This window comes from Oryzias melastigma, linkage group LG24 (genome assembly GCF_002922805.2).
Source record: "Oryzias melastigma strain HK-1 linkage group LG24, ASM292280v2, whole genome shotgun sequence".
NCBI classification, from domain to species: domain Eukaryota; kingdom Metazoa; phylum Chordata; class Actinopteri; order Beloniformes; family Adrianichthyidae; genus Oryzias; species Oryzias melastigma.
The window spans coordinates 5,496,735-5,523,853 of NC_050535.1; the positions used below are offsets into that span (position 1 = coordinate 5,496,735).

The 27,119-nt window shown below is 37.0% G+C and overlaps 1 protein-coding gene across 10 annotated transcripts in view; it reads left to right on the plus strand.

Moving 5' to 3' along the window:
* gphnb (gephyrin b) overlaps positions 1 to 27,119 on the plus strand; it is a 110,951-nt gene that overhangs the window by 702 nt on the left and 83,130 nt on the right. The window lies entirely within an intron of this gene.

Sequence of the window (27,119 nt, forward strand, 5' to 3'; positions counted from 1 at the left end):
TTTTTCAGTGTCTCTCGGTCTCCCCGGTTTTCCCGCAGCATCCGCCGCGGTCCGTGCGCTCATTTCCATGGCAGCGCGCGCGCATCTGCGGCCGGAGCCGTGTGCGCGCGCTCTTTCTGCGCCGGTTTGCACGTTTTCCCACCTTAAAAGCTCCAGTTTATGGAGAGGTGGTGGTGGGGGGATTTGAATAATTCATGCCGGGCTTGTCAGAGCTGAAAATTACAGCTGCTGAAGATGCCCCGGCCGTAGATTGCGTTAGTGACACCCGCGCTGACCACAGCGGTTTTTGAAGTGTCGCTCACGACAGCTGCTGGATGTGGACGTGGGGAGGATGCGCGCATCCTTTGGCCTCTTTGGGGAGAAGTTGGCGTGATGCAAACTCACCTGGTTTGAAGATGCGGATTTTTTTCTGTATTCTACCTTATCTGTGTAGGTGTCAGCTTAATGCTTTGTCACGGTTTGGGATCACGCAGGAAAATCCGGGATCGGAAAGTAAATGGAAACATTTCAAGGATGAGGGGGGGTTGAATTGAAGGATGGTGGGGTGGAGGCATGATAAATGCTGTCCGAAGAAATGCACCACCTCTTCAACCCCCCTCCCCTCCCCTCTCTGTCCATCCTGTGTGAGGCTGCGCTCGATCAATATTTCATGGTGATCTCGGACGCGCAGTTTTCATCCTCCATATGGAAATCCAGCGTGTAGGAGGAGGTGGTGGTGGTGGTGTAGCGATGGAGGAATGACCGCCCGGACCCCCCCACTCCCTCCCCTCCTTCCCTCCTCTCTGAAATCTGCCTGGGAAACCCCCAGCACCAGCAGAACGGAGGCAGAGCGAGCGAGCGCTGTCCGCGGTGCTGAAATCCTCCGCGCTCGCGTGGATGCGGTACTGACCTTACCGCTGCAGCTGCATCACACATCACGGAGACGAAAGCCATTTTAACTTATTGCGCTGGTCTACGCCGTCGTTCCATCATTGACAAACACAAATATGGCAACGTAGAAGCAAACATATGCATCCAAATGACAGTTCAGTTTCAATGAAAAGCGTCACTCAAAGCTAAAATATTCAATTTTTGCTTTGTAGCAACCGATTTCTGAAGGGACTGACCCTATTTACTTACAAGCAACTATATATATTTATATTTTTTATTATTGTACCTACATTTTGACACAAAACGCCCAACAATACTTACCAGACAGTTTGAACAGATTTATTTTGCAATTTATTGTTTCTATAAACCATCTCAGCACCTCAAAGAAACCTGAAACTCCATAGCATCCAACCCAAGTTCTGTAAATCCTCAAAAATAATATGATTTGAAATATTTTTTTAAGATATGTACTTTCTTTGAAGTGGTAAAAAGATTAAATATATCTTGTGTCGCATCAATTTGACGACATCTGAAAAAGGTGAGACTATAGTGAATCTTGATTAAACTGTTGCAGAACTGACAAAAAAACTGCAAATTAGATTAAAAAAAAAGATTTGTTATAAATAGGGATGCAATGATTCATTCTAACTTTTTGATTTTAATGATAATTTGTGGTTGACAATCCGTTTTAAGGCGGAATATGGTTGATTTTGAAGGCCTAAAATTGATCCAGGACATTTTTAGCCAAACATTTACCCAGAGATAAATACCTGGTAGTGAACAGTGCTGGTAACGTCTTCAAGATTCCTAGTATTTTTACAAAACCTACATGCTGTAAATGCTCCAAAATAATATGAAATTAAAAAAACTTCAAGTCTTCACTGCACGATTTATGTTATTTGATTTATGTTGCACTTGCAACACTATCAGGGTTCCAAAGCATTTTACATAAAAAAAAAGATAGAGAACCTTCACTGAAAAAAGTGAAATGTCAATTAACAAACATTCTTTTAAAATTATTAGCTTATATCAAATAAAATGTTTGACTTTAGCTTACCATCTACGGAAAAATTTAAATTTGATACAAACTAATAATATTAAATGTAACAAATTACAGACATTTTGTTAATTGATCCAACATTTCACGTTTTTGGAGTTTAAAATAGAGAAGAAAACAACAACGTAAAATCACAAATGCTAGAAAGAAATGCAGAATACAGATTTGAAGTCAATGAAACGAGTTAAAGAAAATAAGATACCACTAACTATCTAGTGTTAAAATAGTTTAGAGGTCATGTTATGCAAATCCCACTTTTTCTGATGTGACCTGAAAGCATGAAGCCTTTTTGTCTGCATACAATCTCACTTCTAGTGCTAATTCTGGATTATTAAAACAAAGAATATTCTGACAGTGGTAAAAGTATATTTTTGAGTTTTTCTTTAACTATAAGTAAAAAAACCTTAAAGTAAAAAGAGTTTAGATCAGGGATAGGCAACTCTAGGCTTTGGGGGACGCAAGAAATCCTGATATTCAAGCTCTCATGACTGATTACCTGGTTCAGGTGTGTCCAGCCAATTAAAACAACCCAGGGTATGTTGGAAAACATGCAGGATTGCCTCTCCCTGGTTTGGATTATGATTAGCCTTTCAGAGGTAATTCCATTTTTCCAGATATTCCTGCCCTTCTTGTTCCAGTTTTTCTGGATGTTTGTTTAATCTCAATCTGGAATCTCCAGATCCAAACGAGAATGGCTGCAGAGTTGTAGCTCTTTAAAACCGGAGGTGGGCAGCCCTGATTTAGACGTTCCACCTCCACAATAAAGCTGCCTGATTTCAAGTCAAAGAGGCAGACTGAGATGTTGGATAAATCTATTTTAAACCTAAATAACTGAATGGCTCACTGAGATATTTCCAGACGCGGGCAATCCCAAACAAAGCGACAGACTTGGGTACTGTCTGTGCTCAGACACCTAAACACTATTCAGACACAGAAAACAACTATTTTCTCCAAGAAATGTTTTAACTTGATCAATTCACGAGGTCAAAACAGATCCATCCTTTTACAGAGGGGATCCAGTTTCCCATGGTCCATCAGTCACTTGGTTCCCCAACTGTATCCCCAGCTTTGTGACAGATTGCCAGTTTGCTCTCGCAGTGCAGTGTTGACAATACATATGCCGATGTTGAGACGCACACAGACACAACTGACAGGATTATTTGTCTTTTTGAAACATTTGTGTGTTTACGGAAGGCTTGTGGTGTCAAAAGAAACGAAGAATCTCAAGAAATGAGGAGGAAAGTCTGAAAAAAGGAGGACATTCTTTATCATGTGTTACTCTTGTTTTATTGGATAGCCATTGCTGATTTTTCAAAAAACATTGGTAACACCTTATACACCCTTTATATATGTTAATTAATGAATAATTAGGCAGAATGCTGATGGGATATTGTTAAATAATGCTTAATTATGCCTTAACTAATGTTAATAAAGGGTATCTTTATATGAAGTGTTAACAAAATATTCAATATGACTGAATCGTGTTGTGAAAGTGTGTTTGTAGGAGAGAGGACAGAAGGCTGATGGGATATCGAGCACTGCTCAATCTCCTTTGTTGCCAGGGTCAAAGGTCAGCTGGCTACTCCTGCATACAGTCCCTAGGGAGCAGCTGAGACTTTGGCTCACCTTGCTCCGTCACTTAGAACTGCTTCCTTTCACACAAGTGACAGAACCAAAAGGGGGAGGAGTCCTGTTTAGACCTGTGAAGGGTACTGAGGTTCACAGGTGTGGGTTATTGTTGGGGAGGTCGGGTGCACTTCTCAGGAGAGAATGATAATTAGAGGAGCTCGTCTTTTTACTACGATGCGCTGTGATGTTTCATGAAAAGCGTGGTCTTTGCTGTTCACTCCCCTCGTGGATTTAAAGGGTTCATTGTGGCCACGTCACCCATCATCCCGTCTTAGTAAATCAGCACCACTGTACCCAACGGTTTGACATTATGATGCAAAGAGTTACAAAGATCTTTATCTGGTTCTAAAGAGCTCATTTTGCCTTTTTTCCTGTTTATATACTGTGTTTTCAGTTAATCAAAGCTAAAATCAATTGATTTCTGAAATCGGCATCGATAGAGATATCTGAGTTAGGCTAAGTGGAGAGCCTCTATTAGCCCCATTTGAGACTAATGGTCTTAGAAGTTCTTGTGCTTTGATGATAAGATCAAAACATGCGACACATAAGTGTGACTGGAACATACTTTTTTTTATTGATGACAGGAGCTGGACTCACACAACGACCACTTCTAATGAAAGTCAGTGAGCTTTCATGTTCAAAACTCTTACTTTCTAACTGTTAAAACATGGTTCCCCGTTTGGAAACCATTCCAAACCGTTTGGTCCCCTATCCTCCACCGTTACATGCACGTAGGGGCATTCCAGAGAGGGTTGCACTTAAAATTCATTGGGTTACATGCACTGCAGGGCCGGGCATGCATGGTGCCCTATAGGCAAAAAACAAATTTGGCGCCCCCATACAGGGTTTTGGAGTCATATTTATAGTTTGGGCTCAAACTGACATACTCTTGGTTTCTATGCAAACACGCTAACTGACTGCACCACCGATCAGCTAATATCCATAAGAAAATAACGGGGATTTTCAACTAAAAAAAAAACAACTGCCAGTAATTTAATCTTTTTTCTACCAAAATTCAATGAATTTCCAAGCAATTTTATATAAGCTGTATAATCAACAGGAAGGGAGGGGCAATGAACAGCAGAGTTATTGGTTACATCAAACTTTTGAGTTACTTTTTTATTTTTTACATGAAATGAGTGGTGCGTCAAACTGTTTAACAAAAGAAAAAAATTTAAGAAATATATAATCATCGTGATTTGGCAGACCCTCCAGCAGAAGGCATCCTAGGCGACCGCCTTGGTCGCCTATGCCAGGGGCCGGCCCTGTTTACAGTCAACGGTGTCCCTTCCCCAACATCTGCTGCAATATGAAGTTAAAACCATAGAACACACTTTTAATAGCAATAAAATCTGGGTTAAATTCAAATCTGCATGAAAAGCTTCTATAAAATAAAATCCTTCAATAATACGCAAATGTATTCTATTGTTTTAAGGGCTCGGCATACAAACACACTTTGAAAGTTTTTCCAATTTTGACCAATCAGGGATCTGAATTTGAATAACAGAAATTTGTACCAAGACAAAATTGTACGGCACAAGACCTAGTTGGAATTCTTCTCTTCTCCCTACCCCTACATTTAGCCCTCAAAATGGAGAGTTATGGAAAAATAGTGTCTGGTGCTGATAGCTGAAAATGCTTAAAATTGATAGCTAAAAACGCAGAAGATAGAAGCTGAAAATCCTGAAGATGATAGCTAAAATCACTGAAATCTATAGCTGAAAACCCTGAAGCTGATAGCTGAAAATCCTGAAGATTATAGCTGAAATCTCTGAAATCTATAGATGAAAACGCTGAAGCTGATAGCTGAAAATCCTAAAGTTGATAGCTAAAATCACTGAAATCTATAGCTGAAAACCCTGAAGCTGATAGCTGAAAATCCTGAAGATGATAGCTGAAATCACTGAAATCTATAGCTGAAAACCCTGAAGCTGATAGCTGAAAATCCTGAAGATGATAGCTGAAATCTATTGCTGAAAACCCTGAAGCTGATAGCTGAAAATCCTGAAGATTATAGCTAAAATCTCTGAAATCTATAGTTGAAAATCCTGAAGCTGATAGCTGAAAATCCTGAAGATTATAGCTGAAATCTCTGAAATCTATAGATGAAAACTCTGAAGCTGATAGCTGAAAATCCTAAAGTTGATAGCTAAAATCACTGAAATCTATAGCTGAAAATCCTGAAGCTGATAGCTGAAATCCTGAAGATGATAGCTGAAATCACTGAGATCTATAGCTGAAAACCCTGAAGCTGATAGCTGAAAATCCTGAAGATGATAGCTGAAATCTATAGCTGAAAACCCTGAAGCTGATAGCTGAAAATCCTGAAGATTATAGCTGAAATCTCTGAAATCTATAGATGAAAACACTGCAGCTGATAGCTGAAAATCCTAAAGTTGACAGCTGAAATCACTGAAGCTAATAGCTGAAACAGATAGCAGCTAAAATATTAGCTAAATGCCAAATTAACCTAAAAAACTAAAAATAAAAATTACATATTTTAGCTAAAACAGCTAGCATGTTGCTGAAATACTAGCTAAACTCGAAAGCAGCCAAAAAAATAAACAAATCTCAAGTAAATCTCAAAATAGTCCAAAAAGCTAGCAGAATGCCAAATTTTAAACCGTTAAATCTCTAACTTTTTAACATACTGTAACCATGGATAATAAAAAGGCAGGAATATTATTCCAGAATAAATCAACTTAAACATTAAATAACTTTTAATATTTTATTCTCCATAAAAATATACTTTGTCAAAATATACAAGTTGGAAATGAGCGTCATTAATAACAATAAAATGAAATCCGGCCCCCGGGCCTCGACTTTGACATGTGCTTTAGGGGAATTTCAGATCTTTGGGTGCATTAAACATAATCTTCTCATACTTACTGTCAAGCACGGCGATGGAAGAGTGATGGTTTGGGCTTGTAACAGAATCTTTAACACTCGTTTCTGTTACAGTTTTGCATCTTTTCTCATCTACATCATGAAACATTGGAATGTTTTCCACACCAAACACGACAAGTTTTTGTTTACTGCAAGGTCACTCCATATTAGCATGCACACGTAACCCATTCATGCACGCCGAGCTACATGTGCACGTACCTCTGCCTCCTTTGTGCACTAATGCGGAGCTCCTGCTGCAAATCCCCCCTGCTCCAGATAGAAATGCAGCATGCACACCTCCATGATCAGACTCTGAAAAAGGGTTTCCAAAGAGTCCCGCAAAGGGGCTTTCAGTGGCTTTTAATCTGAGGAAAGCTGGTGTGCATGTGTGGGACCATAGAGTGTGATGACACTGCAGTGCTCCATGCTCAAGGCTCTTGGATGTGGGGTTTGATTCACAGAAGCCTCAGTGATGGAGCTGAGAGTGTGCCTTTACTCACTTGGATTCAGCTTCCAACGATGGCAGGAAAACTCCAGTCAGCAACTTTTTCACTTCCTTTCATCCCTGCCTCCATCTTTACCTATATCTCTTTTTTCCTTAAATCTTCTAAGTTTTGGATCTGTTCAATTTAAAGGTGTCACTTCACCTCTCGCAGAATTCCACCCTAAAAATGTATTTATAACTGCACGTGTGCGTTCTTGTCTGACTGCAGATGATGGGATAATAACTGTTTAATCTACTTTTCCACATAATTTAATCTTTTGGCGTTTCAGGCTCACCTTAGCAGCTCAGGCATCAAAGAGGCTCAGCAGAGGAACACGAGTAAAACTGACGAGGAACGGATGAGTTTGAACTAAAACACAGATTTTTTTTTCCTATTTTATTGTTTTTATTTTGTCTTCGGCTCAAAAAATGCTCAGAAAATTTTTTTAAATGGAGTGAAATTTAACCTTTAATGTGTAGAAAATGTCACCATCTTAAGCACTCATTCAGCTTTATTAGAGTTTCATTAATTAAATATTTATGTAGAATAAGAATTTTCTGTTTATGTCATAATTTTTTACTATCCACTCAGTGGAGATTAGATTTAGTTAGTTTTAAGAATTAGTTTTGCTTAAAGCAGAAGTTTATACCTCTTTACTGCAATGTCTTATTTGAACTTTAGCTTATAAAAGAGAAAGTAAGTCAGAGTTAGACTGTTAGCTGGGCTGTTTTTCTGTGTGGAGTTTGCATGATCTCCTTCAGTCTCTGTGGGATTTCTGCTGCAGCTTCAGCCTCCTCCTGCAGTCCACAGTTAGGTTAACTTAAGATCCCACGTTGCAGATTTTTTTTTTTTATCCTTTTTTCTGGTTTCTGCACCAACTTTATTTTAATTTGCTCCTTATCTGTTACAAATGTGTAAATGCTTTCGCTGATGATGATCTATTTTTGTTTTATTTAAAAATATATGAGTAATTATTAGTTTCTATCCAAAATAAAAGTTTTTGGAAATGAACATGAAACAATAAAACAAAGTTAGATTTTCAGTTTAGTTATTTCCTTACAAATTATCCAATTCATTTGTTCATTAATACATAAACATACATAATAAAAGTTAATGTTGGTGACTGAAATTGAGAATAGATCCCTTGTTTTGACCTTTTGTGAGTTTAAATTTCAGTGAAAACTGGATAGACTTAACGGACTATTGTTCTAATAGATGAATTTTGCATGTTCTGACTTTGGACGGGGAAATTGATGATTAGATGTATCATTTATGATTCATGAGCAATTCTGAATCAATTTGTCAAATTTAAATGATCAAGAATCAGAAAAGGTTTTGTGATTTAATGTAAAAGTATGAAGTTGAACTTAAAAACTCACTCTAATCATATTTTGATCTATTATAAAATCATAGAGATTGTTTACTTTTTATTAATGAATTACCTTGTGTCATTTTAGAACATAGTTTCTGCAGAGCAGCAATTGTTCAGTAGAAATTCGCCTTAGGCGCGTCACAAACACTCACATTTAGAAAGTGCATTTTATCATCTGCTGCAGATTCACGGTTGAATGCAATCAGAAATACAATTTTAAACTTTCCTCAATCACAAGAACATGTTAAAACACAATTTTCATCTGAGTGGGTCTTTAAACGTGTTTTCTCTCTAACATTTTTAAAAACATGGCTGACCATGCAGACCGTGTGATCAGGAAAGCTAAAATTCGGACACATTTGGACTTTTTCATGGTGGCTCAAAGGGATTTGAACTAAATGTACTTTTTTATTCTATTGATTTGTCCCTGTATCTTTTAAACTGGTTTATGTATTTTTTTTTAACAATGATGTTTTGTTTTATTTCTTGTATTTTATTCTCATTTTACACAAATCTGTAATTTGTAAAACAAAAAAAGATCAGCTAAGGACAAATGCTGCAAATTAGCAAAAAGCATTATGATATGGGCATGGGACTGTATGCTTTTATTAGAGCTGTCAGGCGCTAAAATTTTTAATCGCGATTAATCGCATTTCCAGAGTTAACTCGCGATTAATCGCAAATTAATATGTGGCCTTTTTTTTAAGGAAAAAAAATGTGTGCTTTGTGGAATTTAGTAGTTCTACATTAATTATAAAAACAAGAATGACAAAATTAATAGTTTTCATCAGAAATACTTTATTTTGTAACATTGTATTGAGATAAACTTTCTTAACAATAAAAGGCTGTAACATAAAATGCCTAACAAAAGCCCAAGTGCAAGTGAAGGGCATTTTAAATTCAAAACTTAAATCAACGTTCAGTAAAATAAAATAAAAAACATCAAAAATAAAATTTCCATAACACTTTCATGTTCATTTTTTGTCAGGACCAAATCTTTTCCTCCTCTGTTGAACTACAGTAATAAATGAAATAGAGATTTATCATTTCCAATTAACTTTTGTTTTTTAAAACATTAAAGACTGAGAAAAGCGGGATACACTGTGGATAGTTTGACAGTCTGTTACTGCAGCCGCGTTCTCTGGCTGCAGCTCGATGCAGCGACGTGTCCAGCGGAACTCACGCCATGAATATGCCGGCAGACAGACCGCTATGCTGGGGCTGGATCACGCTTAAACCTCCAGAACATTTAAAACGTCCCCCGGTGAGCTTGCTGTTCGGAACGTCGGGGGTCCGCAGCTCTCGGGACGCGGCGCCGGACGCGTGCCGGTACCACCAGACGGGGTACTGGACGCGAACCGGATTCGGGTTAGAGTGCAGGAGCTCTCCAGGTCCTAGCGCTGGCTGGTTTTAGCTAGCAGCTCGGTGGTTGGAGACCCGCCCGTGATCTGGTGAGAGCAGCTGGTGATTTAGGGGGCGGGACGCCCGCGCGCGCGGCAGGGAAAGGCACGTATGAGAAAATTTGCGATTAATGCGTCAAACAAATTGTCGGCGTCAAGCACATGTCAGATTTGTCGCGTTTGAAACGCGACAAATCTGACAGCCCTAGTTATATCTGTCCTTACTCAAAAAATCAATTCAACTTAGTAAAGTCACGCCGTGTCGTGTAAGCTGTGTCAGACCAAAATTAAGTATTTAGAAGCACCAAAAAGATACGAAATCCAACCACTCCCAATGCATCACTTTTTGTGGTTTTGGGTGTCCCCTACTTGTTTTTGACGCACTAGCTGTTTCCATTAAATTGGGGTCCCCAACCTTCGAACCGTCATTGATCCGAGGGCCATTTGGTACCAAGCCACTGACAGAGAAACACTAATCCGGGGTCCCAAACTCTCGGGACACGGACTGGTACCCTGACCCAGTACCGCGTCCCGAGGGTTGGGGTTCTCTGGTTTAATAGGAACAGCCAGGGCGTCAAAAACGAGTTGGGGACACCCAAACCATCAAAAAGTGTCAAACTATATGTCCATATATGACGAGTTGGGAGGGAGATATCAAAGGAGGAGTCAGTGCTCCTGTCGAGATTACGTGTCCATATGACCTGGGACATGTGGAAATCAAAAGTTCAAACCCCCCTGACGTGGTCAACCTGATACGATCTCGTTTTTGTTTGAAGAGAGTCCTGAGAGTCACGTCTCCCATTCTATAAGTTCTCCGTCTTTCTCTGATACTTCTGTTTCGACTGTGAGGCTAGAAGACATTCTGTTTTATTCCGGAATAAATCGACCCTTTTGAGCAGAAATCAGATTCCGGTCTCATTCTTGTTTAAGAGTTCCATTTTTTCCACAACAAGTGCTGCTTCAACAAGTGCAGCACGTGGTTCCAACAGTCACAGGACTATTTGGAGGCCTTTATAGCGAAAGACTTTTATGTTCTTGATAAAAGTTAAGCAAGTATATCAATATTTTCTAAATTAACTTTTTGTTTTATTAAAGTATTGGTCTAGCTGTGGTGACTTGTCCTGTCCAACAAACAGATTAGAGCTGAAGAAGACCTCTTGTGTATACTCGAGTTTATGGATCTTCAGACACACAGGGAGTATATTTGTATAAACTCCTTTTATGCAAAACTTTACTTTTGAAAGCATAGTTTTAGGACGCATTGATTTCTATTTTGTAATTGAATTGTGAGGTATAAATGAAGTTAAATATTGACTTTAAGATGCATTATGGGTAGTAAGAAGAGTGTGAGTCATTGATTGAAGTGGATTTAAAATCTCATTTATTCCAGTAATTTAAGAATCTCATGAGCAGGAGGAGTTAAATAACTGTCCTTAGAAGGAAATTCAGCTGAAAACTCTCAAGTTCAAGCTTTTGTAATGTCATGTTGCTTAATTCTCCGGGGGAAATGACAAAAGTACACCACGAAACCACAAAGCAGACTCCCTCATGGCCAATATGCTGTCTCAGCTCCCATTAGCAACACATCATTATTACCCCCCCCCAACATTTTCCACTCTGCTGACACTGAGACAGTCAGACGTAACGTCCTGGCAAAGCTGACATCATGACTGAATAACAAAAAAGTAAATGTTAACTTTCGGTTCACTGGTGATTTAAAGCTGCGCGGATGAGAGTCAGCGAGCCTTAGGCGTGTAACTACCTACTAGCGTGATTTTGCTCCTCTTTTTCCTGCTTTGACCCAACTGTCTGTGTCTGCGTATGGTTGAATCATCTCTGAGCTGCTGCTGGGGCGATGCCTTGTAATGATATGTGGGCATCTGTTCAACAATATGGTAGCTTAAGAGAGACGGAGAACAGGAAGCGAATAAAAAAAGAAAAGAAAACTCCACACTTCACTCTGCCTCTCATTTGTCATTATTCCAGTGTTTTTGCATCGTATTTGAGCCACACTTTAGGGATTTTATTGTACTTTACATAGAATTTCATGGTTGCAGCCTGCATATGCACCGATGTGTCGGCTTTTAATGGGCTGTGAAACTGGAACTGGTAATAATATCATAATCCCGAGGGCCGTTTTTAGGGAATAAGCAACCGCACGGATGGTTTGAGTTGGGTTATTTAGCTCTGTTGTTGTTCCCTATTTGCATATGTTGAGAAATGGATCTATTTTTTGCATTCGGGTGGGGTGCACGGTGAAGTGAAAACGCAGGCTGACCCGTTCCTGGCTTGTTCTTTGCCCGTCTCTGCGTCAAACACACACACACACACACACACACAGCTGTCACAGGGAACAGCAGCAAGGCAGGCGGACCACATGATCAGAATAGACAATTGGGGATCAGGGACACGGACACTGAATGTGAATTAAGTCTTTACTGCAAAGGAATTATTTTTGGAGTAGTTTGGGAGCATGTGTGTGTGCGGTGGGGCAGTGGAAGTCTTCTCAAGCACTCGGCTTCACTTTAAAGACCCTCTCCAATGAAAACTGTTATTTTCTGGTTATAAAAGACAAGAAAATTAAGTCTAAAATTGCATTTCTGAGTATAAAAACTCTTTTAGGGGGTTTTATGAGCGAGTAAGTAGATGGATGATGGGAAGTGGGGACAGTCTCACTGTACATTGACAGTTAGAACCTGCAGAAAACAACAAAAGTTTTGTGATTTTAGCTATAAGCTGAAAAATTATCATTTAAAAACCAGTGAAATGGATCAAAATATGATTTTCCTTTTAATACAGTAACAGGAAAAAAATATTTTTTCAGGTTTTCTGCTATTTTATAAGTTTTTTGTGGATTTCTGGCTTTTGCTTCTTTTCTTGTTGCACTTTTACTGTATTTTAGGTTTTTCTAGAAATATTTGTTTCGTTGTTGTCCATCCATCCATCTAATTTCAGAATCCACTGAATCGCTTTTGTGACCCAAAAAAATTGTGGCGATACAACACATTTTGGGATACATGTCTCGCGATACGATACATATCGCGATATATCCTTATTTTTTACGATATCTTAGAAAAAACTAAGTCCTACTAGTTATTGCATGTCTCATAACAACAAAAACCAATGCGACTGAACATTTAACCCAAACTGTTTCTCAAAACATCTTAAAAAAACAAAAGTATGACGCTAAAGAATATCTCCTAATGAAATATCGCGATATGTCACTGAATCGATTTTTCCTAACCGTTGAGGTCACCTGTCTGTTGCACGGCCACACTCTCCCAGTGGTAATTCAAAGATACAAATTCACCTGTGAATCATGTTTGTGGACCGTTTGAGAAAGTTCCCAGAGAACATTCACACACGAGAACATGCAAACTCCACGCAGAAAGAACCCAGCTGGGAATCACATCAGAGTCTTCTTGCTAGGAGGGGAAAGAGCTTACCATTACGACACCGTGCAGCCCTAAAATAATCCCTTCAGTTTGTACAAAATGTGCTAAAAATTAAAGGTTTTGCTTTCATTTGGGTAAAAGTGTCCTTTAAGCAGACGCTAAACCCTAAATATATATTTAAAGGTGGAGACATTTTTTCAGACACCATTACCATCAGCTTAAAACTACCAGCTGTATTTTGGGTTATTTTAGTAGATGTTAGAGGAAACTGAAGAATCTTCTGGTCAGTTGCATGAGCATGTTTGGTTTCCATCCATCTTTTGGTCTTTTTAATGTTATACTTTGTTCTACTAATTTCTTCAAATAACTTCAGCTTCAGGGTAAAGACATTCTTTTGTTGCACACTCTTGAATGATGATCATTAAGACAAGTTTTTGGAACTTTCTTTAATCTTCTTTTAGGTTGTATTCCTTCATCAGAACTCACAACTTTCGCCACTACTCGTGTGCCTTCAGTCACTCGATCTCTAGTCCCCCTAGTGCTAACACACCAGAAACACTCACTTCAGGACCCTTCAATGTATTTATGTATTTATAGTTGCAGGGATTGCAGGCTTCAAATAGTAAAGGACGACTTGAATTTTTGCAACTTTTCAATTAAAAGATTTCCAACTGGTGTTTATAGTCAACTGTAGATAAAAAGCAAAAAAAAAATAAATAAATAAAATGAAGGAAACTGAGATGATTTGACATATATCTGAGTTGAGATGTAGAAGTAAAAGAAAGCAGGTCCTCGGTCGGGACGGTGACTCATAACCCAAATGCTCAACAATTTGACAATGACTCGTCTGCAGCGGAGAGAAACTGCGCAACAAACCCCGGAGGTCCAGCTAAGTAAAGAGCATTTGAACATAGTGAGGAGCTTATTTTTTCTAAATAAAATTCAGGTTGCTTTTTCAAAAAACGTATAATCGGAGGAAAGAACCAACTCTTTCTGCGGCAGGTTAATTTTTATACAAATGTCAAATTTTAAAGAATTAAGAAATAAGAAGAAGTGTAACGGATAACTTTCAGGTATTCTCTGCTCGGCACAGCAGCTGTCACCCGCTCATGCTCAGGTTGGTCCTTTATGTTAATTTATGTGAAGACAGGAGCGTCTTGGTGATGCAGATCAAGATAAGACATCCAACACTTCCACTGATAAGTCCCCATTAAGGCATGTTGCATCCACACTTCTGGCTTGAAGTGTTAATTAGAGCGGAGTGACATAAGGTGTAAAGGATGCAGAGGAAAATACAGACAAAGGGAAAAAAAATGTCATTGATTCATCAGCCCACCGTCACGCGGCCAAGCCTCCTTATCAGCCGTCATCTAATGGGTGTCTGAAATATTTTTCTCATGCTTCACAATGGGAACGAGGTCAGCTCTGTTGCTTCCAGCTCATTCTCAGAGTGTGCAGATGACACACAGAGCTCCTCATTGAGAGCTTAACATTTAAAACGCTTCAAAATAAATGCTTAAATAGCCAGATTTAGGCTCGCATGCTGACATGGATGCTTCCCTCTTTGGAATTTTCTTTACCTGATTACCTTTTCCTGTCACCTCAGGGATAAAACATTTGAACAGGCATGAATTAGACGCATGAATAGCAAAGAGCTTAACTTGTTTTCCCTAATGTGATCTGATTGCTCTTTAATCAGAAGGCGCCCTTCCCACTTGACACTTTGTGAAGAGAACCTGGATATAATTTAGAGGTTTAGATATGTGAACATTTCAGATTTTGTTTTGTAAGGAAGTGTTTTGTTTCCAAATAACTTGGTTTTATTAGATTTTTTTTTTTAATTAGTTGCCACATACCTAGATGTGTGAAATTTGATGTTTGGCCCATCCTCTGTGGGAGTGGTGAGCTGCAGACACCAACGCCTTATTTCTGAGGGTCGAGCATTTTTAGTCTTTTGTGTGAGTCGGCCTGGAATTGAACTCACAACCTTCCAGTTTCAGGGCGGACACTCTACCACAGGGCCACTAAACTGATGGACTTTGTGGAAATCTTTCATTTTGTAAAGATTTTAAAGTTTTTTATAACAAATATTTTTAATAGTGAGGTTTTTTGTTCTTAAGTTTCTATAAATAAATAAATCTTTAGTAATGTGGACTCACATTACATGGGTTGGTTTAATTGATGTAGGAATAATGTTTCATTAATATAGTTTTCATTCAAAATTGAATGTGAATGTCTAAAAAAGTTATTAGCTTTGACGTTTTTGGTTAAAAAGTTTTGAAATATATGTATAATACTATTTGAGTAAATAGCTGGAAGATTGTATTTGGATATAAAGTAAAAACGCTTTAAATTGTTATTGTAAAGCATAATCGGTTTGAATTAAATTTAAAGTAAAAAATTACATTTATCACTCAGAATTGAGGTTTTTGCACAGTTTCATGTTTACAGTGTAATTTAATGGGGGGGGAAAGTAGTTGAGGCACAAAAACAGTAAATTTAAATTATTAGAGCAAATAACAGTAGAAAAATGTTCCTCTAACTACTAAGGTTTTAATGTGGGGACCTGAATTTAAAAAGAAGATGTACCCAAAGCCTTAATAGTCACAACTGCCCTTATGAGTGGATTTGGACCATCTGTGGGGCGAAATGGACAAATCTGTGCGGGGTATGCACAAACAAAATTTTAAGTTCGTAGACACCTGGTTAGCTCATTAGCTCATTAGCTAACCAGGTTTGTGCATATTTACTGTTCGGGAGGCATCAGGTTCTAATAAACAATTGAGCAACATCAAGGGAAGAAGGTGAGATGTGAGACGGTCTGTTAAGGAGTAGTATTGGACGGTCCCGTTAATTCTGGCAAGCGTTTCCTCTCAGTTAAGCGACAATATGTTTTCATGGCACATGCGAGGTGCAGACCGCTAGCGTGTCGTTGCGTCGTTGTAGTCCGACGACTAGAAAAGCAACAACAATGGAGGTCATCCAGCAGCTCGTCTTTTTCTTGCTTTACTTTTGGTACATCGTGTAGAACAGGAATTTGTTGTGGAAAAAATAAAAAGGAAAACGAAAACGCTAGCTTAGCGCTATTTTGGCGCTTTCTAACATTGTTATCACTTTCTGCCAATCAACGAGCGGCAACAGCAACTCCACCCCACCCTTTCCACTCTATTTTTTTATGGACCTACAACAGACGGGGGCCTTCAAGAGGTACAGTTTGGTAATACCGAACTGGACCGGACCGCTCAGTGGAAACGAGGCTTTGAAAATCAGGATGTTAGACAAACAAAGTTGTGGCCACTCTGTCTATGACCCTCCACAGGACCCAACAACCCCAAAACCTTAACACAAGAGGTCCAAATGGTTCTATTGGAGTCTCATCCTATGTTTAGTTTGTGAGGAAAAAGTTTTGATGTTGATCTAATTGAGCAACAGTGGAAAAACTTTTTTTTTTTTAAACCCTCTGCTGTTCTTTGAGAAACATTGTTTTTCGACATTATAATCGTCAATCAAACTGAAAGAGTCTAAAAAATAAGAGGGAATTTTTTAAGATTTTTATTTTGATTACCTAAATGACCCAAGTGACTGAGTCTGTCATTGGAATCGGGTCGGGGTGTGAAACACAAGAGGCAGAAGCAGCCAAGCAAGTTCAAACCGCAGCATGAAGAAAATGAAATGATTGAAGCCAGAAAGAAGTCGGCTGCCAAACTCTGTGGGACTTCTGGCTGTCACTCTTGGCAAAGCCCCCCCTCCATTCTTTCTTGACATAGTGCCACAATGTCCATTGACATGTCACTTCTTCAGACCCCCCCTTTACTTCCCACTACTCCATCCTTCCTGAGGCCACCAGACCAGCCATGTTGAATTGCGTGTGTCACACGCTTCCGGGACCTTCCGTCATTTCATTTGTTTCTATTTTTGAGGCAACAAAGACGACACACTGGGGAGGAATTTTTTTTTTTTTTTTTGGATGGGGGGGAGAAAAGTTGTCCACAATTAGTGTTGTATTCAGCAGGATTAAAAAGGCTGCAAGTGCATCCATGATTGGCAGTAATGGTGACAGATGCTGGCGTGCTCATGCATGTGCATCCAAGTCACTTTCAGTCATGAGCTGCATGCCAATCGGAATGAAAATGAGGCTCGACAAAACGCCACAGACGAAGAGTTTCTCCCTCTAATATCACTTGTAGGCACAAGTTATATTAGTGTGTCGAAGTCGAGGCCCGGGGGCCGGATCCGGCCCTTCGGGTAATTCCATCCGGCCCTCTAAATCATTTTATTTTATTGTTATTAATAGCCCGATGTTATCTTGTGCTCATTTTTAACTTGTTTAATTTTGACAAAATATATTTTTCTTTAGAGTAAAACATTGAAAGTAATTTAAGATTTAAGTTGATTTATCCTGGAATAATATTTCTGCCTTTTTATTATTCATAATTAAAAAGTTACAGTTTACAAGTTTTAAAAATTCAAAGGACTATTTTGGCATATACTAAGATTTTTTTAGGCTAATTTGGAGTTTAGCTAATATTTTAGCTACATGCTAGCATTTTTGGCTAATTTAGGTTTTTCTTTTTTTGGCTTTTTTGGAGTTTAGTAAATGTTTAGGCGACACGCTAGCTGTTTTAGCTAATTAATGCTTTTTTTGGTATTTTGAAATTTAGCTAATATTTCCGCTACATGCTAACTGTTTTGGTTAATTTAGGAATTAAAAAAATTTTAGGTGGGTTTTAAGTTCAGCTATTTTTTTCAGCTACATGCTAGCTATCAAACCTAAGCTTTTTTTTTTTCATTTTTTAGGCTAATTTGCCATTTAGCTGATATTTTAGCTATCAATTTCAGCATCTTCAGCTATCAGCACTATCATCTTCAGTGGCCAAATTCAGCTTTCAGCATTCACACTAGCATGCTAGCTTTTTTCCGTTTTTCACTCTATTTTTAAGTCTAGCTATTTTTTTCAGCCACATGGTAGCTGTTTTGGCCAACCTAGTTTTATTTATTAGTTTTTTAGGCTAATTTGGCATTTAGCTACTATTTTAGCTGGCTGTCAATTTCAGCATCTTCAGCTATCATCACTAATTCAGCTCACAGCATTCCCACTAGCATGCTAGCTGTTTTAGCTAATTTAGGTTTTTTGCAATTTTTCACTCTATTTTGAAGTTTAGTTATTTTTTCAGCCACATGGTAGCTGTTTCTATGTATTTATTTATTTATTAAATTTTAAGGCTAAGTTGGCATTTAGCGCAAATTTTAGCTAGCTATGAACTTTAGCGTTTTTAGCTATCAATTTCATTATCTTCAGCTTTCAGCACTAATTCAGCTGACAGCATTCCCACTAGCATGCTAGCTGTTTTGGCTAATTTAGGGTTTTTGCAGTTTTTCACTCTATTTTGAAGTTTAGCTATTTTTTTCAGCCACATGGTAGCTGTTTCTATGTATTTATTTATTTATTAAATTTTAAGGCTAAGTTGGCATTTAGTTCAAATTTTAGCTAGCTATAAGCTTTAGCGTTTTTAGCTATCAATTTCATCATCTTCAGCTTTCAGCACTAATTCAGCTCACAGCATTCCCACTAGCATGCTAGCTGTTTTGACTACTTTGGTTTTTTTTGTGCATTTTTTTTCACTCTATTTTGAAGTTTGGCTATTTTTCCAGCCACATGGTAGCTGTTTTGGCCAACTTACTTCTATTTATTTATTTATTTATTACATTTTTAGGCTAATTTGGCATTTAGTTAAATTTTAGCTGGCTATAAGCTTTAACGTTTTTAGCTATCACTTTCAGCATCTTCAGCAGCCAAATTCATCTACATCATTCACACTAGCATTATTGCAGGTAATGTTATATATCTAGCTCATAATTATATTAAAAGTTACGGTTTTAAAGTTTTAAAAATGTAGTTATAGAGTGTTCAATAAATGTTAATTCTCTTCGGCCCGTGACCTGAGGTGTGGTTTGGATTTTGGCCCCTTTTGCGATTGAGTTTGTCCCCCTGTTATATGCTTTTCACTCCCTATTTCTGTCCCATTTTCTTCACTTCTCCGTCTTGTTCCTTTTTTATATTTTTTACCCTCGCTCACTCAAAAAAAGGAGAAACAGCAAGCTGCACTAAGGGAGCATGTGCGTGTGAGTAATGGAAGAGGCCGCGTTGTCCCTAACAAGGTGTGTTTGATGGCCAAAGCTGGTCCTGTGTGTATTTCAGGGTCAGGGTGCTCTAGCGTTCTCCTTCTCTTTTATTCACTGTCGTACCTTTTTACTTTTTTTCTTTCTTTCTACCACAAAATCCTTTCAGATCATGCCACCAGGGAATTAAATGTTAATAGACACCCACCCGCCCACACACTCGCCCACGTCATTGGCCATAAATGCACGACACGTGCACGCCAGAGCCATTTTGACTGACATGGCTTGACAGGTTTGTTGCCCTTTTCCATTATTTATGGCCTTACAACAGGCATGACAAGTGGGTTTTTCAATCTCAGCACACAACCCTGTATGTTTTAAAGTATGAGTCAGGGAGTTTTTCTGCTCAGTTTCCTCTGTTTTGCTCCGTCATGTATCTGCTTTAGTTATTTTACTTGTTTTACAAGCAGAAACAAAGGCTCTGTAAAAGCACCAGTATGCAAAAAAAGGGGATACATTTGATAGTATTTCAGCGGGGTGCAAGGTCTAAAAGAAATCTATTAGGTTTTTGTAGTTTTCTCAAATTTTTTGCTCTAAATTTGATCTTCAGTTGCATTGAAGGTTGTTGCAAAATCCGTCTTAAATGACTTTCTACAGAATTTAACTATATTCTTTTGCAGTCAAGATGCGGTTGAAGGTTGAACTGCCGAATAACTGCTTATAGTCTTCTTGGTACTGAAAGCACCTCCCTTTTTCTCGCCTTTTCATCTTGCACTTCACTTTCTCATTGAATTAAATTTTAGACCAATACATTTTTTTTCTGCAGGTGTCCTTTTTCAAAAGGTTCAGCCGCTATGAGTTTAAAAACTGAGTTTTGTCCATAAAAACCATTAGGGTGTGTATACGTATCGTATCCCGATACGATATGCATCTCGATGCCATGCAATCACGATATGGTGCGTATCGCGATACGATACGTATCAAGATACATTTTTTCATCTTTTTATAAGAGTATGTCTTAGAAAAAACTTTTTAAATATGAATGCACTTTTCATTGTAATAAATTGGTAAAATTATTTTTTTTAAATGATTAAAACATAAAGAACTGCAGCTGTATCTCATGTATAAGTTGCTTTTAACCAGGAAAATTCATGATGCTTTTCTTTTGGTAAATTAGGAAATAGTTGTTTTCAAAGGAAACAGTCAGCAATGTCGCACAGAGTTTTGGTACCCAAGTAAACACAAAGTAGTACATGTCTCATACAGCAAAAACCACAAGATTGACTGAACATTTAATACAATAAATTTCATACATTGTTGTTTTGGTTGCGGTGTAGAGTTGCTCAAAGAAGCTCAGTGTGCTACCAGCTAGCGGTCAGAATGTAAAACGCTGAAGGACACTCGTAAATTATTAATTAAATATCATCTTGTCAGCATTTTATATTGATATTGAAATATCGCGATATATATAACCCAATCAATTTTTTCCTTCAGAACCAACAATAGCTTATACACAGACTTTTTTGTGGTCTTAGAATACATTTTAAAACTTATATCTTTGTTTAAAAATAATGCAGCTCTGAGACTCTAGTGAAACAAAGATGGAATATTGAAAGAAAAAATATTACACCAGGAGTCACCAACCTTTTTGAAACTGAGAGCTACTTTAAGGGTACTGATTCATACGAAGGGATTTGGTTATAAATGATTAATAATGAAGAAAGATACTCCTCCTAATTATCTACAATGACAACAAGCTAAAAACAGATATCAATATTTAGCACTTTTTTGTTCTCAGTAATTGTTACATTTTCAGATGATCACTTACGTCACTACATTTTATAGGAAAAATATCCAATTTTCACTAATATGTACTATGTTTATACATTTTTAAACAAATCTTGTCACATTTTGAACTAATGACCACATTTTTAACAAAACTAGTGATCTTTGAACCGGAGGAGGTCAGAGGTCACCTAAATTTATCTAAAGGTCATGTATCATGAACATATTTTTAAGACGTTTAAATTTATAAATCTATGTAAATGCAAGTGTAATTAAAAAAAAATAAACTGAATAACATTTAATTATAGACGCAGCTCACAAGTGAGTTGTGTTGTTTTTAGAAGAGACCTGAGGGCGACTTGTGTGGTCCTTGGGGGTGACTTGGTGCCCCCTGCCTATAACATGTGTGCAATCCACCAAAAAGGCTCCAAACAAAGTAAAGAGTGATCTAACCTGCGTAGGTAGCCACAGGTGGAGCTCCTCATGCCAGACTAACCAAAACTAGGGAAGGAATCATTATTAGAGGAGGAATAAATCTAAAGTTTGCAGTTTAATGTTGAAAAAAAGGGGAAAATTCCAGCTTTAGACGTGAAAAAGAAGTGTTCTTAATCATTTTTGCTATAAAATGAATTGTAATATGTTAAAAAATGACTCTATAGCTATGAAAACTTAACAAAATAAAGAAAAAAAATAGATTTGTTACTGTATGTGTTATACCAGATCTACTTACTCAGCAATGGTTGATGGGATCTTGAAAAACAGTAATTAATGACAGGAGATTTGAATTCCTAAGATGAACAAAAAAAAGAAATCTGCTTTTTTTCATTAATTGGGAAAGAAGAAGAAACAGATTTAGCCCGTCCATAGTTCCCTTCCACTGCAGCACATCAGAAGGCTGTGATGTCATGGGATGCCGCCGGCGGATGTACATTTTAGGGTTTCAGATTGCTCAGAATCTAGCGTGAGCCAAACACCCACCAGTAAAGACGAGGAACTCCAGTCTGCATCCTCCTCAGCTGGTGTTAGACTGAAGAAGCATCCAGCTGACTCTGTGAGAGCGCGCATGTGTTGTGATGGAAGAAAGCGAGAATGTAATTGCTGACTCCGTCCAGAGGATTGAATGTAATGAAGGAAGCTGCTCAGCGGCTTCTCTTCTCAGCCTGAGGCGCTCCTCGAGTGTGCGTGTGTTTCTGTTGCATCTGCATGGTTCAGGTAAATCTTGTTTGGTGATTGTCTTCATTGTGGTTGAGCACCATGGACATCTTTTCAGGTTAAACCAGGGGTCGGCAACCTTTAAAAGTAAAAGAGCCATTTGAGCTAGTTTTCCACTGATCAAAACCTAGAAGGAGCCACATAGTCTTACTTTAGCATTTAAGAAAAAGTTTTTTTTTGTTTGTTTTTTAGTAAATGGGAATTATGATAAGTATTTTTGGCACAAACAAAAGCAAAAATATAAAAAGAAACTAGTATGACTCAAAATGGGATTTTTTTGTTTTTACCTTTAGTTGAAGGCCAAATTAGCGAAAAAAAGTAGCTTGTTGCTTAATTACTATAGCTGAACTCCAAATTAGCAACATTTTCTCAGTAGGCTAAATGAAATCCGCCAAAAATGTTAGCATGTTGCTAAAATAAAAGCTAAACTCTAAATTAGCCTAAAAACACCAGTAGATAACAAATTAGTAGAAAGATGTTAGCCAAATGCTAAAATATTGGCTAAACCCCACATTAGCATAAAAACTCATTAGAGGTCAAATTAGCCAAATAAAATGCTAGCTTGTTGCTCAATTACTAACTTAACTACAAAATAGCCTAAAATTACTTAGTAAACTAAATTAGTCAAAAATGTTAGCATGTTGCTAAAATAGAAGCTAAACTCTAAATTAGCCTAAAAACACCAGTAGATAACAAATTAGTAAAAAGATGTTAGCCAAATGCTAAAATATTGGCTAAACTCCACATTAGCATAAAAGCTAATTAGAGGTCAAATTAGCCAAATAAAATGCTAGCTCGTTGCTCAATTACTAACTTAACTACAAAATAGCCTAAAATTACTTAGTAAACTAAATTAGTCAAAAATGTTAGCATGTTGCTAAAATAGAAGCTAAACTCTAAATTTGTCTAAAAACACCAGTAGATAACAAGCTAGCAAAAAATGTTACCATGTTGCTTAAACTGAAGCTAAACTCAACATTTTTGAAAATTACTATTATTTTATTTTTTCTTCAGTCGGAGAGCCACCATGGAGAGATAAAAGAGCCACATGTGGCTCCGGAGCCGCAGGTTGCAGACCTCTGAGTTAAACCGTATTTTTGGGGTAAAGTAATCTGAGCCAGTGTAACTGAAAAGTCTTCAAACATCTCAGGAAGTAATGTTTGGCCACATTCTCATGTTTTATCTCACACATTAGCTAACAGTTTCTTCTCACGTCTTAAAAAGGAGTGTATTTTTAGGGAAATATATATATATATTTCTTTTTCATTGAACCAAAAGTCTACAGCCTGTAGAAATTGAGTTCACATTAAAAATGTAACAGAAATGCAGCCAAGTGTAACATTTGAGGAGCTGGAACAAACAAAAACAGCTTTAGTTATTCATTATGTCTTTTTAATCCAGCAACATATGGAGTTATTGGCTGTTGGACTTCAATTCTTCAATATTTTAGTAATATGATAATATTTTATTTTAGACGTATACTTCATGGGACAAAAACAATAAAGAAATATTTTAAAGGGGGCAAGAAGAGGTGAAAGTCTTGCAAATTCTCACCAAATTTAAGACCACACCCACATTAAATTTTATATATAGTAGTATTTTAGATACACATCCAATACACATTGTTATGTATAAACACTAAGGATTCCAACATTCTCAAATCTAATTAAACTAAAAGTAAAATGAATGGATGATTATCAAATACGCAATGTAATATTTTTTTAATGAAAAATAACAATATTTCTTAAATAAAAAACAATTTGCTCATATTTTTGTCAGTTGACGTCCATATGCTATGAAATAATAATATATCTATTTACATAATCATCATGCTTTGTCGTGTGATTTATTGACACTTAAGGATGTCTTAATGACCTGAATCTGTATTGGTATAGTATAAAAGAAGGAGTAGTGATAATTTAATAAAAAAAAAATGTTAAAAGTAAGTAAAACAATGCAGTGGTGGGATTATATGAGTTCGCTTCCTCCCGTTTCCTTTCAAGCAATCTACCGAATTCCTTTGACAATCTTAGTATTTAATAGTTTTATTGTGTCATGAACTATATGCAAAATAGCAAATAAGTATATTTTTAAGAGTAATAATTGAACTATTTATGTGTAAATTTGAACATGTGCATATCTTGCTATCATTTTTGATGAATATTTATATTTGTTTGATATATCTTTGATTCAAATTTCTATTGTTTGTCTTGTTTTTTTTTGTAATTTCTGCTTTTTTGCTTGAAAATAAAAAAAAATTCCAATCCAATTCAATCAAAAACTGAATTGTAGGGAATTGTTTCCTACGTATTACTACTGCTACGCTACTGCTACCATTTGTATAATATTTACAAAGAAAATGTCAAACACATGCGTTGTACTAAATGTTATATATTTAATACAGTTTTATTTGATTATATCGTCTCAGTGTAAGCTAACTGAAAGGGTTTTTTTCTTGCTTCTTAACAAATTGAAAAAGAAAATTTCAAAAGATGTAATTTTTTTGTGTTTTTGTAATACTAAATGTACGTATGGAACACAACCGTCACCCAAAACATTTGTTTGGTTAGATTTAAATCTTGATTCCCAACACAACAAAATCCATCCACAAACAATTAGAATTATATTCATAGATGATCACAGATATATCAGTTTATTTATCATTTATAAATCCTGCTTTGTTGAACTAGAACTTACAAGGCAGCAGAGCAGGTCTGATTATTGTGGCAAAACTGAGTCCTGTTTGTTTAATGCAAATGTCTGAGAGGATTAAGGCTTTTTTACGATCCCTTTTCCTTCAAGCTGAGTTTGCTTCTTTTTGCTGTGTTTCACAATGATGTGAGCATCATGTGCCAAAACCGTGGCGGTGCTGATGGGGCTTTGTTTTACCCTTTCAGGAGGCTGGCTGGCATGAAATGGGATTTGTGGGTAGAGAGCTGAGGCCGGTCATGGGCAGGGCAGCGAGCGGACCAGACCGTTATGAGGTTGCCATCTTGGCCCCATGGAGACTCTACGGAGATGGAGTTTAGATTAACTTTCCACCTTGTGCACAATTTGTCACTTACAATGCAGCCACGTCTGCTGCTGCATGAATCGGCTTGACAGCTGAACCTCTAGAGACGTGTTTGTCTCAATCAAAGTTGGAGAGAAGAAGCTGCAATTTCCTCCAAATATTTCCTCGAAATAGCATTTGACGAAGGTGCCTCTTAAATTTGCCTTGAATCAAATTAAAAGTAAATTTACTAGATTAAAAGTCATAAAGTTACGATATTAAAAGTTGTGAATTTATTAGATTAAAATTTGTAATTTATGAGATTATAAATCATAAATTTACTACATTAAAAGTTGTAAATTTACGAGATTATAAAGCCTATATTTAAGAGATTAGAAGTTGGAAATTTATGATATTAAAAGTCGTAAACCTGCGTGATTAAAAGCTGTAATTTACAAGATTAAAAATCGTAAATATACTAGATTAAAGACATGAATTTATGACATTAAAAGTCATAAATGTATTCGATTAAAAACCGTTAATTTGCAAGATTAAAAGTCTTAAATTTACAAGCTTAAAAGTTGTACATTTACAAAGATAGTCGTACATTTATGAGAATATAAATCTTAAATTTGCAAGATTAAAAGTTGGAAATTTACAATATTAAAAAAAGTAAATTTAAGAGATTTAAAGTTGTAGATTTATGAAAATAAAAGTTGTAAATTTCTGAGTAAATAAATGTCATTTTTCTAGATTAAAAGTAGTAAATTTACCAGATTAAAAGTAGTAAATTTAAGAGATTAAGTCGTAAATTTACTAGATTAAAACTTGTAAACTTGTGAGATTAAAAGTCTTACATTTATGAGATTAAAAATCGTAAATTTACGAGATTAAAAATTGTTAACCTGCGTAATTAAAAGCTGTAATTTACAAGATTAAAAGTCATAACTATGTTAGATTAAAAAACATTTATTTTTGAGATTAAAAGTCATAAATTTATTAGATTAAAAGTTGTAAATTTACAAAGATTAAAAGTCGTAAATTGATGGGAATATAAATCTTAAATTTGCAGGAATTAAAAGTTGTAAATTTACGAGATTTAAAGTCGTAAATTTATCAGAATAAAAGTTGTGAATTTATGAGTAAATAAATTATACTTTACGAGATTAAAAGTAGTAAATTTACCAGAATAAAATTAGTAAATTTAAGAGATTAAAAGTCTTAGAATTAAGAGATTAAAAATCGCAAATTTACAAGGCTAAAAGTCGTAAATTTACGAGATTAAAAATTGTAATTTTTGAGATTAAAGGTTTTAAACTTGCGGCTGCAATTCTAACTTCAGATGTTCAATTACCGATAAATCCATCCCTGATTCTTTTCTTGAGTCAGGCTTCAAAACGTAGCAGAGAAACTGGGTGATGAGAAAGAGTCATATTGCAAATGTTCATCAGTAGTTCCGCATTTATGAGCCCAAACGCTCTACCCTTCCATCAATTCAACCGAAATGTAATGAATTAGCTCCTTGTTTCCTGAGCTGATTTATCCAGCTTGTCCAAGCTGGAATCCATAGCTGGTGCAGCCCTGGGTTTCCCTGCATCAGCATCTTGGAAGGATGAAGGAGTGGGAGGAGGAGGAGGAGGAGGAGGAGGCTGGGGATGAAAGGATATGAGGAGAGAAGGGAAGAAAGAGTCAAAAATGTGCAGCTATATTGATGCCAGTGTAAGTGTTTCTTCTGAAATCAATAGCGCAGCTTTCAAGTCATTTCAGCTTCAAATCAGACGAGAACTCAAGTCTGTTAATGAAAGGAATCCAGTTAACCCAGTCAGATGAGTGGCTGGGAGTTTTAGGGGGGGTTAGTTCTAATTGGTTTGTGCTCGAGTGTCCCGTGGTGACAGCGCCGGGACCAACGGCGCTTA